The sequence below is a fragment of the Lissotriton helveticus genome, chromosome 8 (assembly GCF_964261635.1).
Source record: "Lissotriton helveticus chromosome 8, aLisHel1.1, whole genome shotgun sequence".
NCBI classification, from domain to species: Eukaryota; Metazoa; Chordata; class Amphibia; order Caudata; family Salamandridae; genus Lissotriton; species Lissotriton helveticus.
In genome coordinates, this window is record NC_136069.1 from 1,165,841,648 (window position 1) to 1,165,855,818 (window position 14,171).

Below are 14,171 nucleotides of genomic sequence, written 5' to 3' on the forward strand. Positions count from 1 at the left end.
ACCATTTTGGTCATCTCAGAGCAATTTCATCAGGTCGCGGGTCATCGATCGTTTTGCATGAAAAATTGAACGTTCTCGCATGAACAATAATTTACTCTAAATGTTGTTTATATCTCTTCCCGCAGTGAATAAACACGCTTTAAGCCCTCGAAGTGAGCATTTGGGTCCTTTTAAGTCACTTTTAACCATAAGCCAAATCTTGAGTTTTGGCTCCCTAGAAGCATGAAAATGACGATAACGATGCTCATTTTATCTCCAAAAGTGATGATCCACCTCTGAGAGTCAAAATTAGTTGAAAGATGAAAATTTTCAAGACGGAACATTTTGGTCATCTCAGAGTCATTTCATCAGGTCGCGGGTCATCGATCGTTTTGCATGAAAAATTGAACGTTCTCGCATGAACATTAATTCACTCTAAATATTGTTTATGTCTCTTTCCGCAGTGAATAAACACGTTTTAAGCCCTCAAAGTGAGCATTTGGGTCCTTTTAAGTCACTTTTAACCATAAGCCAAATCTTGAGTTTTGGCTCCCTAGAAGCATGAAAATGACGATAACGATGCTCATTTTATCTCCAAAAGTGATGATCAACCTCTGAGAGTCAAAATTAGTTGAAAGATGAAAATTTTCAAAACGGACCATTTTGGTCATCTCAGAGTAATTTCATCAGGTCGCGGGTCATCGATCGTTTTGCATGAAAAATTGAACGTTCTCGCATGAACAATAATTTACTCTAAATGTTGTTTATATCTCTTCCTGCAGTGAATAAACAAGTTTGAAGCCCTCGAAGTGAGCATTTGTGTCCTTTTAAGTCACTTTTAACCATAAGCCAAATCTTGAGTTTTGGCTCCCTAGAAGCATGAAAATGACTATAACGATGCTCATTTCATCTCCAAAAGTGACGATCCACCTCTGAGAGTCAAAATTAGTTGAAAGATGAAAATTTTCAAAACGGAACATTTTGGTCATCTCAGAGTAATTTCATCAGGTCGCGGGTCATCGATCGTTTTGCATGAAAAATTGAACGTTCTCGCATGAACAATAATTTACTCTAAATGTTGTTTATATCTCTTCCCGCAGTGAATAAACACGTTTTAAGCCATCCAAGTGAGCATTTGGGTCCTTTTAAGTCACTTTTAACCATAAGCCAAATCTTGAGTTTTGGCTCCCTAGAAGCATGAAAATTACGATAACGATGCTCATTTTATCTCCAAAAGTGATGATCCACCTCTGAGAGTCAAAATTAGTTGAAAGATGAACTTTTTCAAAACGGAACATTTTGGTCATCTCAGAGTCATTTCATCAGGTCGCGGGTCATCGATCGTTTTGCATGAAAAATGGAACGTTCTCGCATGAACATTAATTCACTCTAAATATTGTTTATATCTCTTTCCGCAGTGAATAAACACGTTTTAAGCCCTCAAAGTGAGCATTTGGGTCCTTTTAAGTCACTTTTAACCATAAGCCAAATCTTGAGTTTTGGCTCCTTAGAAGCATGAAAATGACGATAACGATGCTCATTTTATCTCCAAAAGTGATGATCAACCTCTGAGAGTCAAAATTAGTTGAAAGATGAAAAATTTCAAAACGGACCATTTTGGTCATCTCAGAGCAATTTTATCAGGTCGCGGGTCATCGATCGTTTTGCATGAAAAATTGAACGTTCTCGCATGAACAATAATTTACTCTAAATGTTGTTTATATCTCTTCCTGCAGTGAATAAACACGTTTTAAGCCCTCGAAGTGAGCATTTGTGTCCTTTTAAGTCACTTTTAACCATAAGCCAAATCTTGAGTTTTGGCTCCCTAGAAGCATGAAAATGACTATAACGATGCTCATTTTATCTCCAAAAGTGATGATCCACCTCTGAGAGTCAAAATTAGTTGAAAGATGAAAATTTTCAAAACGGAACATTTTGGTCATCTCAGAGTCATTTCATCAGGTCGCGGGTCATCGATCGTTTTGCATGAAAAATTGAACGTTCTCGCATGAACATTAATTCACTCTAACTATTGTTTATATCTCTTCCCGCAGTGAATAAACACGTTTTAAGCCCTCGAAGTGAGCATTTTGGGCCTTTTCAGTCACTTTTAACCATGAGCCAAATCTTGAGTTTTGGCTCCCTAGAAGCATGAAAATGGCGATAACGATGCTCATTTTATCTCCAAAAGTGATGATCCACCTCTGAGAGTCAAAATTAGTTGAAAGATGAAAATTTTCAAGACGGAACATTTTGGTCATCTCAGAGTCATTTCATCAGGTCGCGGGTCATCGGTCGTTTTGCATGAAAAATTGAACGTTCTCGCATGTACATTAATTCACTCTAAATATTGTTTATATCTCTTTCCGCAGTGAATGAACACGTTTTAAGCCCTCAAAGTGAGCATTTGGGTCCTTTTAAGTCACTTTTAACCATAAGCCAAATCTTGAGTTTTGGCTCCCTAGAAGCATGAAAATGACGATAACGATGCTCATTTTATCTCCAAAAGTGATGATAAACCTCTGAGAGTCAAAATTAGTTGAAAGATGAACATTTTCAAAACGGACCATTTTGGTCATCTCAGAGTAATTTCATCAGGTCGCGGGTCATCGATCGTTTTGCATGAAAAATTGAACGTTCTCGCATGAACAATAATTTACTCTAAATGTTGTTTATATCTCTTCCCGCAGTGAATAAACACGTTTTAAGCCCTCAAAGTGAGCATTTGGGTCCTTTTAAGTCACTTTTAACCATAAGCCAAATCATGAGTTTTGGCTCCCTAGAAGCATGAAAATGACGATAACGATGCTCATTTTATCTCCAAAAGTGATGATCAGCCTCTGAGAGTCAAAATTAGTTGAAAGATGAAAAATTTCAAAACGGACCATTTTGGTCATCTAAGAGCAATTTCATCAGGTCGCGGGTCATCGATCATTTTGCATGAAAAATTGAACGTTCTCGCATGAACAATAATTTACTCTAAATGTTGTTTATATCTCTTCACGCAGTGAATAAACACGCTTTATGCCCTCGAAGTGAGCATTTGGGTCCTTTTAAGTCACTTTTAACCATAAGCCAAATCTTGAGTTTTGGCTCCCTAGAAGCATGAAAATGACGATAACGATGCTCATTTTATCTCCAAAAGTGATGATCCACCTCTGAGAGTCAAAATTAGTTGAAAGATGAAAATTTTCAAGACGGAACATTTTGGTCATCTCAGAGTCATTTCATCAGGTAAGGTCATCGATCGTTTTGCATGAAAAATTGAACGTTCTCGCATGAACATTAATTCACTCTAAATATTGTTTATATCTCTTTCCGCAGTGAATAAACACGTTTTAAGCCCTCAAAGTGAGCATTTGGGTCCTTTTAAGTCACTTTTAACCATAAGCCAAATCTTGAGTTTTGGCTCCCTAGAAGCATGAAAATGACGATAACGATGCTCATTTTATCTCCAAAAGTGATGATCAACCTCTGAGAGTCAAAATTAGTTGAAAGATGAAAATTTTCAAAACGGACCATTTTGGTCATCTCAGAGTAATTTCATCAGGTCGCGGGTCATCGATCGTTTTGCATGAAAAATTGAACGTTCTCGCATGAACAATAATTTACTCTAAATGTTGTTTATATCTCTTTCCGCAGTGAATAAACACGTTTTAAGCCCTCCAAGTGAGCATTTGGGTCCTTTTAAGTCACTTTTAACCATAAGCCAAATCTTGAGTTTTGGCTCCCTAGAAGCATGAAAATGACGATAACGATGCTCATTTTATCTCCAAAAGTGATGATCCACCTCTGAGAGTCAAAATTAGTTGAAAGATGAAAATTTTCAAAACGGAACATTTTGGTAATCTCAGAGTCATTTCATCAGGTCGCGGGTCATCGATCGTTTTGCATGAAAAATTGAACGTTCTCGCATGAACATTAATTCACTCTAACTATTGTTTATATCTCTTCCCGCAGTAAATAAACACGTTTTAAGCCCTCGAAGTGAGCATTTGGGTCCTTTATAGTCACTTTTAACCATAAGCCAAATCTTGAGTTTTGGCTCCCTAGAAGCATGAAAATTACGATAACGATGCTCATTTTATCTCCAAAAGTGATGATCCACCTCTGAGAGTCAAAATTAGTTGAAAGATGAACTTTTTCAAAACGGAACATTTTGGTCATCTCAGAGTCATTTCATCAGGTCGCGGGGTCATCGATCGTTTTGCATGAAAAATTGAACGTTCTCGCATGAACATTAATTCACTCTAACTATTGTTTATATCTCTTCCCGCAGTGAATAAACACGTTTTAAGCCCTCGAAGTGAGCATTTTGGGCCTTTTCAGTCACTTTTAACCATGAGCCAAATCTTGAGTTTTGGCTCCCTAGAAGCATGAAAATGGCGATAACGATGCTCATTTTATCTCCAAAAGTGATGATCCACCTCTGAGAGTCAAAATTAGTTGAAAGATGAAAATTTTCAAAACGGACCATTTTGGTCATCTCAGAGCAATTTCATCAGGTCGCGGGTCATCGATCGTTTTGCATGAAAAATTGAACGTTCTCGCATGAACAATAATTTACTCTAAATGTTGTTTATATCTCTTCCTGCAGTGAATAAACACGTTTTAAGCCCTCGAAGTGAGCATTTGGGTCCTGTTAAGTCACTTTTAACCATAAGCCAAATCTTGAGTTTTGGCTCCCTAGAAGCATGAAAATGACGATAACGATGCTCATTTTATCTCCAAAAGTGATGATCCACCTCTGAGAGTCAAAATTAGTTGAAAGATGAAAATTTTCAAGACGAAAAATTTTGGTCATCTCAGAGTCATTTCATCAGGTCGCGGGTCATCGATCGTTTTGCATGAAAAATTGAACGTTCTCGCATGAACATTAATTCACTCTAAATATTGTTTATATCTCTTTCCGCAGTGAATAAACACGTTTTAAGCCCTCAAAGTGAGCATTTGGGTCCTTTTAAGTCACTTTTAACCATAAGCCAAATCTTGAGTTTTGGCTCCCTAGAAGCATGAAAATGACGATAACGATGCTCATTTTATCTCCAAAAGTGATGATCAAACTCTGAGAGTCAAAATTAGTTGAAAGATGAAAATTTTCAAAACGGACCATTTTGGTCATCTCAGAGTAATTTCATCAGGTCGCGGGTCATCGATCGTTTTGCATGAAAAATTGAACGTTCTCGCATGAACAATAATTTACTCTAAATGTTGTTTATATCTCTTCCCGCAGTGAATAAACACGTTTTAAGCCCTCCAAGTGAGCATTTGGGTCCTTTTAAGTCACTTTTAACCATAAGCCAAATCTTGAGTTTTGGCTCCCTAGAAGCATGAAAATGACGATAACGATGCTAATTTTATCTCCAAAAGTGATGATCCACCTCTGAGAGTCAAAATTAGTTGAAAGATGAAAATTTTCAAAACGGAACATTTTGGTAATCTCAGAGTCATTTCATCAGGTCGCGGGTCATCGATCATTTTGCATGAAAAATTGAACGTTCTCGCATGAACATTAATTCACTCTAACTATTGTTTATATCTCTTCCCGCAGTGAATAAACACGTTTTAAGCCCTCGAAGTGAGCATTTGGGTCCTTTATAGTCACTTTTAACCATAAGCCAAATCTTGAGTTTTGGCTCCCTAGAAGCATGAAAATTACGATAACGATGCTCATTTTATCTCCAAAAGTGATGATCCACCTCTGAGAGTCAAAATTAGTTGAAAGATTAACTTTTTCAAAACGGAACATTTTGGTCATCTCAGAGTCATTTCATCAGGTCGCGGGTCATCGATCGTTTTGCATGAAAAATTGAACGTTCTCGCATGAACATTAATTCACTCTAAATATTGTTTATATCTCTTTCCGCAGTGAATAAACACGTTTTAAACCCTCAAAGTGAGCATTTGGGTCCTTTTAAGTCACTTTTAACCATAAGCCAAATCTTGAGTTTTGGCTCCCTAGAAGCATGAAAATTACGATAACGATGCTCATTTTATCTCCAAAAGTGATGATCCACCTCTGAGAGTCAAAATTAGTTGAAAGATGAACTTTTTCAAAACGGAACATTTTGGTCATCTCAGAGTCATTTCATCAGGTCGCGGGGTCATCGATCGTTTTGCATGAAAAATTGAACGTTCTCGCATGAACATTAATTCACTCTAAATACTGTTTATATCTCTTTCCGCAGTGAATAAACACGTTTTAAGCCCTCAAAGTGAGCATTTGGGTCCTTTTAAGTCACTTTTAACCATAAGCCAAATCTTGAGTTTTGGCTCCCTAGAAGCATGAAAATTACGATAACGATGCTCATTTTATCTCCAAAAGTGATGATCAACCTCTGAGAGTCAAAATTAGTTGAAAGATGAAAAATTTCAAAACGGACCATTTTGGTCATCTCAGAGCAATTTCATCAGGTCGCGGGTCATCGATCGTTTTGCATGAAAAATTGAACGTTCTCGCATGAACAATAATTTACTCTAAATGTTGTTTATATCTCTTCCTGCAGTGAATAAACACGTTTTAAGCCCTCGAAGTGAGCATTTGGGTCCTTTTAAGTCACTTTTAACCATAAGCCAAATCTTGAGTTTTGGCTCCCTAGAAGCATGAAAATGACTATAACGATGCTCATTTTATCTCCAAAAGTGATGATCCACCTCTGAGAGTCAAAATTAGTTGAAAGATGAAAATTTTCAAAACGGAACATTTTGGTCATCTCAGAGTCATTTCATCAGGTCGCGGGTCATCGATCGTTTTGCATGAAAAATTGAACGTTCTCGCATGAACTTTAATTCACTCTAACTATTGTTTATATCTCTTCCCGCAGTGAATAAACACGTTTTAAGCCCTCGAAGTGAGCATTTTGGGCCTTTTCAGTCACTTTTAACCATGAGCCAAATCTTGAGTTTTGGCTCCCTAGAAGCATGAAAATGGCGATAACGATGCTCATTTTATCTCCAAAAGTGATGATCAACCTCTGAGAGTCAAAATTAGTTGAAAGATGAAAATTTTCAAAACGGACCATTTTGGTCATCTCAGAGTAATTTCATCAGGTCGCGGGTCATCGATCGTTTTGCATGAAAAATTGAACGTTCTCGCATGAACAATAATTTACTCTAAATGTTGTTTATATCTCTTCCCGCAGTGAATAAACACGTTTTAAGCCCTCCAAGTGAGCATTTGGGTCCTTTTAAGTCACTTTTAACCATAAGCCAAATCTTGAGTTTTGGCTCCCTAGAAGCATGAAAATGACGATAACGATGCTCATTTTATCTCCAAAAGTGATGATCCACCTCTGAGAGTCAAAATTAGTTGAAAGATGAAAATTTTCAAAACGGAACATTTTGGTAATCTCAGAGTCATTTCATCAGGTCGCGGGTCATCGATCGTTTTGCATGAAAAATTGAACGTTCTCGCATGAACATTAATTCACTCTAACTATTGTTTATATCTCTTCCCGCAGTGAATAAACACGTTTTAAGCCCTCGAAGTGAGCATTTGGGTCCTTTATAGTCACTTTTAACCATAAGCCAAATCTTGAGTTTTGGCTCCCTAGAAGCATGAAAATTACGATAACGATGCTCATTTTATCTCCAAAAGTGATGATCCACCTCTGAGAGTCAAAATTAGTTGAAAGATTAACTTTTTCAAAACGGAACATTTTGGTCATCTCAGAGTCATTTCATCAGGTCGCGGGTCATCGATCGTTTTGCATGAAAAATTGAACGTTCTCGCATGAACATTAATTCACTCTAAATATTGTTTATATCTCTTTCCGCAGTGAATAAACACGTTTTAAACCCTCAAAGTGAGCATTTGGGTCCTTTTAAGTCACTTTTAACCATAAGCCAAATCTTGAGTTTTGGCTCCCTAGAAGCATGAAAATGACGATAACGATGCTCATTTTATCTCCAAAAGTGATGATCAACCTCTGAGAGTCAAAATTAGTTGAAAGATGAAAAATTTAAAAACGGACCATTTTGGTCATCTCAGAGCAATTTCATCAGGTCGCGGGTCATCGATCGTTTTGCATGAAAAATTGAACGTTCTCGCATGAACAATAATTTACTCTAAATGTTGTTTATATCTCTTCCTGCAGTGAATAAACACGTTTTAAGCCCTCGAAGTGAGCATTTGTGTCCTTTTAAGTCACTTTTAACCATAAGCCAAATCTTGAGTTTTGGCTCCCTAGAAGCATGAAAATGACTATAACGATGCTCATTTTATCTCCAAAAGTGATGATCCACCTCTGAGAGTCAAAATTAGTTGAAAGATGAAAATTTTCAAAACGGAACATTTTGGTCATCTCAGAGTCATTTCATCAGGTCGCGGGTCATCGATCGTTTTGCATGAAAAATTGAACGTTCTCGCATGAACATTAATTCACTCTAACTATTGTTTATATCTCTTCCCGCAGTGAATAAACACGTTTTAAGTCCTCGAAGTGAGCATTTTGGGCCTTTTCAGTCACTTTTAACCATGAGCCAAATCTTGAGTTTTGGCTCCCTAGAAGCATGAAAATGGCGATAACGATGCTCATTTTATCTCCAAAAGTGATGATCCACCTCTGAGAGTCAAAATTAGTTGAAAGATGAAAAATTTCAAAACGGACCATTTTGGTCATCTCAGAGCAATTTCATCAGGTCGCGGGTCATCGATCGTTTTGCATGAAAAATTGAACGTTCTCGCATGAACAATAATTTACTCTAAATGTTGTTTATATCTCTTCCCGCAGTGAATAAACACGCTTTAAGCCCTCGAAGTGAGCATTTGGGTCCTTTTAAGTCACTTTTAACCATAAGCCAAATCTTGAGTTTTGGCTCCCTAGAAGCATGAAAATGACGATAACGATGCTCATTTTATCTCCAAAAGTGATGATCCACCTCTGAGAGTCAAAATTAGTTGAAAGATGAAAATTTTCAAGACGGAACATTTTGGTCATCTCAGAGTCATTTCATCAGGTCGCGGGTCATCGATCGTTTTGCATGAAAAATTGAACGTTCTCGCATGAACATTAATTCACTCTAAATATTGTTTATGTCTCTTTCCGCAGTGAATAAACACGTTTTAAGCCCTCAAAGTGAGCATTTGGGTCCTTTTAAGTCACTTTTAACCATAAGCCAAATCTTGAGTTTTGGCTCCCTAGAAGCATGAAAATGACGATAACGATGCTCATTTTATCTCCAAAAGTGATGATCAACCTCTGAGAGTCAAAATTAGTTGAAAGATGAAAATTTTCAAAACGGACCATTTTGGTCATCTCAGAGTAATTTCATCAGGTCGCGGGTCATCGATCGTTTTGCATGAAAAATTGAACGTTCTCGCATGAACAATAATTTACTCTAAATGTTGTTTATATCTCTTCCTGCAATGAATAAACAAGTTTGAAGCCCTCGAAGTGAGCATTTGTGTCCTTTTAAGTCACTTTTAACCATAAGCCAAATCTTGAGTTTTGGCTCCCTAGAAGCATGAAAATGACGATAACGATGCTCATTTTATCTCCAAAAGTGATGATCCACCTCTGAGAGTCAAAATTAGTTGAAAGATGAAAATTTTCAAAACGGAACATTTTGGTCATCTCAGAGTCATTTCATCAGGTCGCGGGTCATCGATCGTTTTGCATGAAAAATTGAACGTTCTCGCATGAACATTAATTCACTCTAAATATTGTTTATATCTCTTTCCGCAGTGAATAAACACGTTTTAAGCCCTCAAAGTGAGCATTTGGGTCCTTTTAAGTCACTTTTAACCATAAGCCAAATCTTGAGTTTTGGCTCCCTAGAAGCATGAAAATGACGATAACGATGCTCATTTTATCTCCAAAAGTGATGATCAACCTCTGAGAGTCAAAATTATTTGAAAGATGAAAATTTTCAAAACGGACCATTTTGGTCATCTCAGAGCAATTTCATCAGGTCGCGGGTCATCGATCGTTTTGCATGAAAAATTGAACGTTCTCGCATGAACAATAATTTACTCTAAATGTTGTTTATATCTCTTCCTGCAGTGAATAAACACGTTTTAAGCCCTCAAAGTGAGCATTTGGGTCCTTTTAAGTCACTTTTAACCATAAGCCAAATCTTGAGTTTTGGCTCCCTAGAAGCATGAAAATGACTATAACGATGCTCATTTTATCTCCAAAAGTGATGATCCACCTCTGAGAGTCAAAATTAGTTGAAAGATGAAAATTTTCAAAACGGAACATTTTGGTCATCTCAGAGTCATTTCATCAGGTCGCGGGTCATCGATCGTTTTGCATGAAAAATTGAACGTTCTCGCATGAACATTAATTCACTCTAACTATTGTTTATATCTCGTCCGGCAGTGAATAAACACGTTTTAAGCCCTCGAAGTGAGCATTTTGGGCCTTTTAAGTCACTTTTAACCATGAGCCAAATCTTGAGTTTTGGCTCCCTAGAAGCATGAAAATGACTATAACGATGCTCATTTTATCTCCAAAAGTGATGATCCACCTCTGAGAGTCAAAATTAGTTGAAAGATGAACATTTTCAAAACGGACCATTTTGGTCATCTCAGAGCAATTTCATCAGGTCGCGGGTCATCGATCGTTTTGCATGAAAAATTGAACGTTCTCGCATGAACAATAATTTACTCTAAATGTTGTTTATATCTCTTCCTGCAGTGAATAAACACGTTTTAAGCCCTCGAAGTGAGCATTTGGGTCCTGTTAAGTCACTTTTAACCATAAGCCAAATCTTGAGTTTTGGCTCCCTAGAAGCATGAAAATGACGATAACGATGCTCATTTTATCTCCAATAGTGATGATCCACCTCTGAGAGTCAAAATTAGTTGAAAGATGAACATTTTCAAAACGGACCATTTTGGTCATCTCAGAGCAATTTCATCAGGTCGCGGGTCATCGATTGTTTTGCATGAAAAATTGAACGTTCTCGCATGAACATTAATTCACTCTAACTATTGTTTATATCTCTTCCGGCAGTGAATAAACACGTTTTAAGCCCTCGAAGTGAGCATTTTGGGCCTTTTAAGTCACTTTTAACCATGAGCCAAATCTTGAGTTTTGGCTCCCTAGAAGCATGAAAATGACGATAACGATGCTCATTTTATCTCCAAAAGTGATGATCCACCTCTGAGAGTCAAAATTAGTTGAAAGATGAACATTTTCAAAACGGACCATTTTGGTCATCTCAGAGCAATTTCATCAGGTTGGTCATCGATCGTTTTGCATGAAAAATTGAACGTTCTCGCATGAACAATAATTTACTCTAAATGTTGTTTATATCTCTTCCCGCAGTGAATAAACACGCTTTAAGCCCTCGAAGTGAGCATTTGGGTCCTTTTAAGTCACTTTTAACCATAAGCCAAATCTTGAGTTTTGGCTCCCTAGAAGCATGAAAATGACGATAACGATGCTCATTTTATCTCCAAAAGTGATGATCCACCTCTGAGAGTCAAAATTAGTTGAAAGATGAAAATTTTCAAGACGGAACATTTTGGTCATCTCAGAGTCATTTCATCAGGTCGCGGGTCATCGATCGTTTTGCATGAAAAATTGAACGTTCTCGCATGAACATTAATTCACTCTAAATATTGTTTATGTCTCTTTCCGCAGTGAATAAACACGTTTTAAGCCCTCAAAGTGAGCATTTGGGTCCTTTTAAGTCACTTTTAACCATAAGCCAAATCTTGAGTTTTGGCTCCCTAGAAGCATGAAAATGACGATAACGATGCTCATTTTATCTCCAAAAGTGATGATCAACCTCTGAGAGTCAAAATTATTTGAAAGATGAAAATTTTCAAAACGGACCATTTTGGTCATCTCAGAGCAATTTCATCAGGTCGCGGGTCATCGATCGTTTTGCATGAAAAATTGAACGTTCTCGCATGAACAATAATTTACTCTAAATGTTGTTTATATCTCTTCCTGCAGTGAATAAACACGTTTTAAGCCCTCAAAGTGAGCATTTGGGTCCTTTTAAGTCACTTTTAACCATAAGCCAAATCTTGAGTTTTGGCTCCCTAGAAGCATGAAAATGACTATAACGATGCTCATTTTATCTCCAAAAGTGATGATCCACCTCTGAGAGTCAAAATTAGTTGAAAGATGAAAATTTTCAAAACGGAACATTTTGGTCATCTCAGAGTCATTTCATCAGGTCGCGGGTCATCGATCGTTTTGCATGAAAAATTGAACGTTCTCGCATGAACATTAATTCACTCTAACTATTGTTTATATCTCTTCCCGCAGTGAATAAACACGTTTTAAGCCCTCGAAGTGAGCATTTTGGGCCTTTTCAGTCACTTTTAACCATGAGCCAAATCTTGAGTTTTGGCTCCCTAGAAGCATGAAAATGGCGATAACGATGCTCATTTTATCTCCAAAAGTGATGATCCACCTCTGAGAGTCAAAATTAGTTGAAAGATGAAAATTTTCAAAACGGACCATTTTGGTCATCTCAGAGCAATTTCATCAGGTCGCGGGTCATCGATCGTTTTGCATGAAAAATTGAACGTTCTCGCATGAACAATAATTCACTCTAACTATTGTTTATATCTCGTCCGGCAGTGAATAAACACGTTTTAAGCCCTCGAAGTGAGCATTTTGGGCCTTTTAAGTCACTTTTAACCATGAGCCAAATCTTGAGTTTTGGCTCCCTAGAAGCATGAAAATGACTATAACGATGCTCATTTTATCTCCAAAAGTGATGATCCACCTCTGAGAGTCAAAATTAGTTGAAAGATGAACATTTTCAAAACGGACCATTTTGGTCATCTCAGAGCAATTTCATCAGGTCGCGGGTCATCGATCGTTTTGCATGAAAAATTGAACGTTCTCGCATGAACAATAATTTACTCTAAATGTTGTTTATATCTCTTCCTGCAGTGAATAAACACGTTTTAAGCCCTCGAAGTGAGCATTTGGGTCCTGTTAAGTCACTTTTAACCATAAGCCAAATCTTGAGTTTTGGCTCCCTAGAAGCATGAAAATGACGATAACGATGCTCATTTTATCTCCAATAGTGATGATCCACCTCTGAGAGTCAAAATTAGTTGAAAGATGAACATTTTCAAAACGGACCATTTTGGTCATCTCAGAGCAATTTCATCAGGTCGCGGGTCATCGATTGTTTTGCATGAAAAATTGAACGTTCTCGCATGAACATTAATTCACTCTAACTATTGTTTATATCTCTTCCGGCAGTGAATAAACACGTTTTAAGCCCTCGAAGTGAGCATTTTGGGCCTTTTAAGTCACTTTTAACCATGAGCCAAATCTTGAGTTTTGGCTCCCTAGAAGCATGAAAATGACGATAACGATGCTCATTTTATCTCCAAAAGTGATGATCCACCTCTGAGAGTCAAAATTAGTTGAAAGATGAACATTTTCAAAACGGACCATTTTGGTCATCTCAGAGCAATTTCATCAGGTTGGTCATCGATCGTTTTGCATGAAAAATTGAACGTTCTCGCATGAACAATAATTTACTCTAAATGTTGTTTATATCTCTTCCCGCAGTGAATAAACACGCTTTAAGCCCTCGAAGTGAGCATTTGGGTCCTTTTAAGTCACTTTTAACCATAAGCCAAATCTTGAGTTTTGGCTCCCTAGAAGCATGAAAATGACGATAACGATGCTCATTTTATCTCCAAAAGTGATGATCCACCTCTGAGAGTCAAAATTAGTTCAAAGATGAAAATTTTCAAGACGGAACATTTTGGTCATCTCAGAGTCATTTCATCAGGTCGCGGGTCATCGATCGTTTTGCATGAAAAATTGAACGTTCTCGCATGAACATTAATTCACTCTAAATATTGTTTATGTCTCTTTCCGCAGTGAATAAACACGTTTTAAGCCCTCAAAGTGAGCATTTGGGTCCTTTTAAGTCACTTTTAACCATAAGCCAAATCTTGAGTTTTGGCTCCCTAGAAGCATGAAAATGACGATAACGATGCTCATTTTATCTCCAAAAGTGATGATCAACCTCTGAGAGTCAAAATTAGTTGAAAGATGAACATTTTCAAAACGGACCATTTTGGTCATCTCAGAGTAATTTCATCAGGTCGCGGGTCATCGATCGTTTTGCATGAAAAATTGAACGTTCTCGCATGAACAATAATTTACTCTAAATGTTGTTTATATCTCTTCCTGCAGTGAATAAACAAGTTTTAAGCCCTCGAAGTGAGCATTTCGGGCCTTTTAAGTCACTTTTAA